Source organism: Hirundo rustica, unplaced genomic scaffold (assembly GCF_015227805.2).
Source record: "Hirundo rustica isolate bHirRus1 unplaced genomic scaffold, bHirRus1.pri.v3 scaffold_156_arrow_ctg1, whole genome shotgun sequence".
NCBI classification, from domain to species: domain Eukaryota; kingdom Metazoa; phylum Chordata; class Aves; order Passeriformes; family Hirundinidae; genus Hirundo; species Hirundo rustica.
This window is the reverse complement of record NW_026690235.1, coordinates 86,712-92,726: the sequence shown is the minus strand read 5'-3', so window position 1 is coordinate 92,726 and position 6,015 is coordinate 86,712. Positions and strand designations below refer to the sequence as shown.

Below are 6,015 nucleotides of genomic sequence, written 5' to 3'. Positions count from 1 at the left end.
AAACGGAACAACTTCATTAACATGTAAATTCCCAAGAACCATTACTACATGCCATCACTAGTAAGGGGTTTTCCTCAGCCTTAAGTTTAGAGTTGTTTCAGCTTGGCCAACTCCCACAGGAGAAGGGAAAGAAATCTCTTCAACACCTTCCCCCCACCCAAAGGAGATCACCAGGACCACGGATCAGCAGGGCTCTGCCCAACGGGGGTCACTGGGGATCATCCAAGGCCGTTCCTCCCACGGGGGATGGAGCTGGAGCAGCGCACGAAGCTCTTCCCGCTCTCGGGGCACTCGCAGCGCTTCCCTTAGTGATGCCGCCGTCGGTGTTTACTTAAGATAGAACTGTCTGAGAAGCTCTTCCCACACTCAGGACACTCGTAGGGCCTCTCCCCAGTGTGGATGCGCCGGTGGGCAGTGAGGTGTGAGCTGTGCTTGAAGCCCTTCCCGCAGTCGGGGCAGCGGAAGGGCCTCTCCTCTGTGTGACTCCGCTGATGTCTGAGGAGATGAGAGCTGGTGTGAAACCTCTTTCCACACTCAGGACACTCGTAGGGGCTCTCCCCAGTGTGGATGCGCTGATGATTCCTCAAGTCGGAGCTTGATCCAAAGCCCTTCCCACATTCCAAGCAGGTGTAGAGCCCTTCCCCAGTGTGGATCACCTGGTGCTGGATCAGCCTGGAGCTGTTTCTGAAGCTCTTCCCACATTCCCCACAGTGGTAGGGCTTTTCCCCAGTGTGGATCCTCTGGTGTTGTATCAGGTGGAATCCCTGGATGAAGCTCTTCCCACATTCCCCACAGTGGTAGGGCTTTTCCCCAGTGTGGATTCTCTGGTGTTTCCTCAGGCTGGAGCTCTGCCTGAAGCTCTTCCCACATTCCACACATTCATAGGATTGTTCCCCAGTGTGGATCCTCTGGTGTTCCATAAGAGCACCTTTCTGGCTGAAGCTCATCCCACATTCATCACACTCATAGGGCCTCTCCCCCGTGTGGATCACCTGGTGTTGTATCAGGTGGCCCTTCTGCCTGAAGGTCTTCCCACATTCCCCACACTCATAGGGCCGTTCCCCTGTGTGGATCCTCTTGTGCTCAATCAGTCTGGATCTCCGGCTGAAACCCTGCCCACATTCCAAGCACTTGTGGGGCTTCTCTCCTCCATGAGGCTTCTCCACCAGCTCGGAGCTCTGGCTGGATCTCCGGCCGCCCTCCTGGCACAGGGCGGGTCTTTGCTCCTCACAGCTCCCTGTGCTGGGTTTGCAGCCCCTCCTCGTGCGGCATCTCCGGGGCTTTTCCTCCTCCTCCATCCGGCCACTCCTTGGGAATGAAAAATCCTGCTTTGGGGAGAAAACAAGAGGAGAGCGCCTTAGGCTGGGGGATCTTCATTGCACAAGTTCATCTCAGGAACTCACTGGCAATGTAAGAATTGCCACATTGGTCTGTAAGAACCTCCAAAAGAAGATTCATCCCAAAAGTCCTCCAAATATCAAGACAAAGATGAAAAACTCCCCAAACACCAAGACTCAGCCAAAACCGCTTCTAAAAGATTCAGCCCCTTGTAAAAAACCAAAGAATCAACATTTAGCTCAATCAAGCTCAGAAACACCAAGATTCACTCCCATGAAAATCATGGATTCCCCTCCCCGGTCACCTGCTGCATGTGGGGAGGGAAACACTCCTGGGGCTGGGGGGAGGCTGCAGATACAGGGAGGGCTGGAACCTTGTGGTGCCTCCTCTTCCTGCTCCTCACACTCCTGTGTCCCTACTCTTCCTCACACTCCTCTTCCTCCCACTATTCCTCCTTCTCCTGCACAATCCCACCTTCTCCTCCCATGTGCATCAACATTTTGTTCTTCAACCCTGCTTCTCCTTCCCTTCTCCTCCTGCCCCCAGGCCCAGCACCCACTGCCGGCTCCCTCTTCCCCCCAAACCCACAGCATCCCACCGCAGGGGCAGGGATGGAGCTGGGGCAGGTCGGGCTGGGGCAGCGCTGGGCTCTCGGCCGCTCCCGCCCGCACTCGGTCCCCGCTGCAGCCGCTCCCGCCAGGACAGCGCGGGGGGGCCCAGCCTTGGCGCTCCCCCCTCCCACCTCCCCAAATTCCCCTCACGGCGGTGCCCCATGCTCTAGGGGGAATGTCCCGCAAACGGGGCACCCCCAGCAAAGGAAGAAGAGCAAAGTGTCTTTACAAACAGACGCTGTCAAGCTGCTTGGGGATAGGGCCAGGCACTTGTACATAAGGAAGGCACAGAAGAAGCCATCAGCTCCAGAAAATGTTATTAACTGACCACACAGACTGCTGCTCAGCCAAGGGCCTGATAAATTCATGAACTTATAGAAGAACCTAAGAAGGACTTCAAGAAGGACTTAACAGAGCTGTGAATATCGTTACCTGTGCAGAAGTGGGGTGCATAATAAGGGGGGTATGTAGTAGGGGGATTGGGAATTCTGTACCTCCCAAGTACTTCAGCCAGTGGGGAAAGGGAGAGAGAGATGTAGCCAGGAAAATTAGGAGAAAGAGGCTGCATCCTCCAACAATTGGAGAGGCCCCATGGGAAATGTCCCATGGCCTCTCCCTTTTTTTAATGAATAAAATTACTTTTACAGGACTCCTCTGTCTTCTTTGTGGACACAAACCTCTGGTGATGTCAAGCTTTCCACACACCTTGGGGCTCCTCTGGAATTCCTTCCACCCTCTGGGACAGCGGGCAGTGAGTGGAGCTGAAGGTGCCTCACCCAGTTTGGGTGATGGGCTCCCTTGGGTGGCGGCGGCACCGGGGATTGATTGGGTACCCGAGAGTGTCCAGGAGACAGACGAGTGACAGATCAGGGGGGGCTGTGAAGAGTCACCAGGGAGAGAGCACTGAAAATCTCATCAGTGAGGACACTGGCATCTTCAGGGAGCAAACATGGCAGGGAACACATGGAGGGTGGAAAAGGGAAAGCCAGGAGAGCGTCCTGGCCAAAGGGATGATGATCCCAAAATATCTCTGAAGGGTCCCTTGGGAGAATGTTGAGGTAGTTTGCACAAAGTTTTAGTTTTCATAGTTTTCAGAATCTGTGCTGCCTAGAGGTGTAGTTCTGAGCCTCACGTTAAGTGCTTGTAAGCTCTCTTTACAGAGTAGGTAGACAAAACAAATCCTTTTCCTGGTGAAGACCAAGGACAATGAGTACAACTTTGAGGCCCAAAAGCATAAACAACAGTGGACTAAAGAGAGAAACAAGCATGACACCTCATGACCTGATACTGTGGTTGGACAATTGGGCACCAATATTCAAATGGACCAATACTTATAAAAGAGTAGGACCTTGTGACTGGTTATCCATTTTGTGACCATTCTAAGTCCACCTTGCGTGTAGCCATGGTCAGGCTCCTGCCCAGCCCAAAGGGCAACCTAAAGGCATGTCAATAAATACCTACTTTATTCTCTAGCCCTATGTAGTCTCTGTTTCAGGTCAGCCTTCCCAAGGCATCGTTCTCCCAGAAGAGATTAAGGACATGGACACCCAGAGGGGCAATAAGGGAAGTCGAGAAGGGATTTAGACAACTGGGGATGGATGGTGTTGGTGTGCTGGGAAGGGTTAGGGTGAAGGTGAGTGTGCAGGAATACGGTTAAGGCAAGAAGCAGCAGGAGGAATCTCTGTGGTAGGAAAAAGGATGATGGAAAAGAGGAGGAAGAGAAAAATACTGAGGACTGGGATGTTTCGCAGGAGGGTCTTATCCTCTTAAATTTGCCAGCTGACCCAGATCCTTTGTACCCCCGGTTTCCAGGACAGGGAAACAAGGAGGTCAGGATTTCAGGGGGTTTCTCTGTGCTGGGGAGCAGCAGGAGCGGGCGCAGAGGTGCGGCACCGGGAGCACGGGCTGGGGGCCTGTGGGGAGCTGCGGGGCCGGGCCGGGGCTGTGGGGCAGCCGGGGCTCAGCGCCGGGCGCTGCCTGACCCCACCACCCCCCGGGCAGGGCCGGCAGTGGCCCCCGGCCCCCAGGAGGCTGCGGGACGCCCCGGCCGCTGCCCGGCCCCGTGGAGCTGCCGGCCCTGCCCGCCGGGGGAGCCGCCTTGGGACACTGCGGCAGGACAGGCACCGCCTCTGGGATACGGGCTGGGGAGGGCAGGGCGAGCACAAGGACCAGGAGCAGGAAGGAACAGCTGGGAAATGGGGGTTATTCCTGCAAGGATCAAGATCATCTTTGAAGGATTTTGTTTGGGTCACTGCAGAAAGGAATGCCCTTGCAGAGAGCTCAGCAGCTGTCAGAGGATGAGCACCCACAGGCAGTCAGGGGGGCTGCAGCAGTGGCACAAGAAGCCCCTGGAGCAGTTGGTCACAAAGGCACAGCAGGTGAACGCAAGAAGGGGAGAGGGAAAGGCCAAGGTGAAGCCAAAGGCCATGGCAGAGTTTCTACAGCCCCTGAGGGATGAACCCCAGGGCCCAAGGGGGCCCCAGCACCCAGGGGACGGGCTCGGCCACAAGCACCTGGCAGAGGCATTGCCATTGCTACTTCTGGGGTACCTTTGTGTCAAATGTCTGACAAGGCCGATGCTGAAGTGAACCCAGAAGTGTGGGCAGCCCCAGGGCAATAGGGAAAATCAGACACCCAGCCTCTCCAAATTACTCTCAAGCAACCAGGACAAGCGGTGTCTAAAAGCAATAGCCTATTCCAAGGGAGGGAAGGAAGGGCTCACAGCCTGGCATTGAGCCCCTCTTAAAGGCAGGGCTTTTGGAGCCTGGGATCTCTCCCTGGAATGCTCCAATGCCAATCAAGAAACCAGGTGGAATCTATAGAGTGCTGCAGGACCTAAGAATAAGAAATGAGATTATTAAGCCGAGGCACCCCACAGTCTCAGATCCTTACACCATCTGCAACCAGGTTCTCTCCTCACACTGCTCCCATTCAGCACTTGATGGAAAAGATGCTTTCTGGGGATGCCCACTTACACAGGATGCTGAACAGGAGTTGGCCTTTGACTGGGAACAAGGGTTAGAAGGGAAAGTGGGAAAGACATGGACGGTCCTTTTGTGGGGATGCACAGAAGCACCAGCCTTATTCAGGCCAGCCTTGCAGAAAATATCAAAAGAATTTTGATACTGAGTTAATGCAGGATACTGAGCAGGAACTGAGTTAATGCAGGATGTGGATTATTTGCTTCAATCAGGAGGACAATTAGAGGTGGTAGAAGCAGCCTCTGTGAAATGCCTCAATTTTCAGGCTAAAAAGCATCTTGGAGTATTTAAAAATATATAGAGAAAATGGTGGAGAAAAAGGTTAAATACATGGGACATATTTTGATTGAAGGTTTGTGGTGTATTGACCCAGAAAGGGTCCAGGGGAATCTCAGAAGTAAGGTCACTCAGGACTAACAAGGAGCTGAGACAGTTCTGAGGATTAACAGGAAATTGTAGGACCTGGACTGAGGATTCTCTGTTCTAGACAGACTTTCAAACCCCAGACAGCCTCAATGTTATGGTATGGACATGAAAAAGACAACAAAACTTGAGAAAATTAAAAAAAACCAAACTGATTGATGCCCCAGCAGTGGCTCGCCCAGACGCAGAAAATGAATTGGAATTTATGTGAATGCTAAACAGGGCCATGCCAAAGGAATCCTTGTGCCACATTATTTAACCCACTGGCCAGAGTGGCCCCCTCATTGTCTGCACAATTGTGCAGCCACAGCTCTAAGGGGACCTGAGGCCTGAACACTGACAGCACAAGGAGCTCCTGTTGTTCAAGTCTGGCAGCAAGTTCAAGCTTTGATAACCAAAAGAGCCGTGCTCGGTTATTACAGTATGAAACTTGTTCAGTGGCACAGGAGGATGCAGAATTGAGGACAGGGGAAGGGTTTAACCCAGCCTCCTGTTTCAACAGCCTGGACAGGGGGCTGGCAAGAAACCCAGGACTGCATTCAAGTGACAGAGCTCCAGACCCAGCCTAGGAGAGATTTAGGAGACATTCCCTGGCCTGAGGGAGAAAATCTGGTTATGGATGGGTCTTCAAGGCCAGGAGAAGGGAAAAGAGTTACAAGACA

The 6,015-nt window shown here is 53.3% G+C and overlaps 1 pseudogene; it reads right to left on the bottom strand.

Moving 5' to 3' along the window:
* Positions 1–33: 33 nt before the first annotated feature.
* LOC120747680 (zinc finger protein 239-like) lies at positions 34–3,699 on the bottom strand (annotated as a pseudogene).
* Between the last annotated feature and the right edge of the window lie 2,316 nt (positions 3,700–6,015).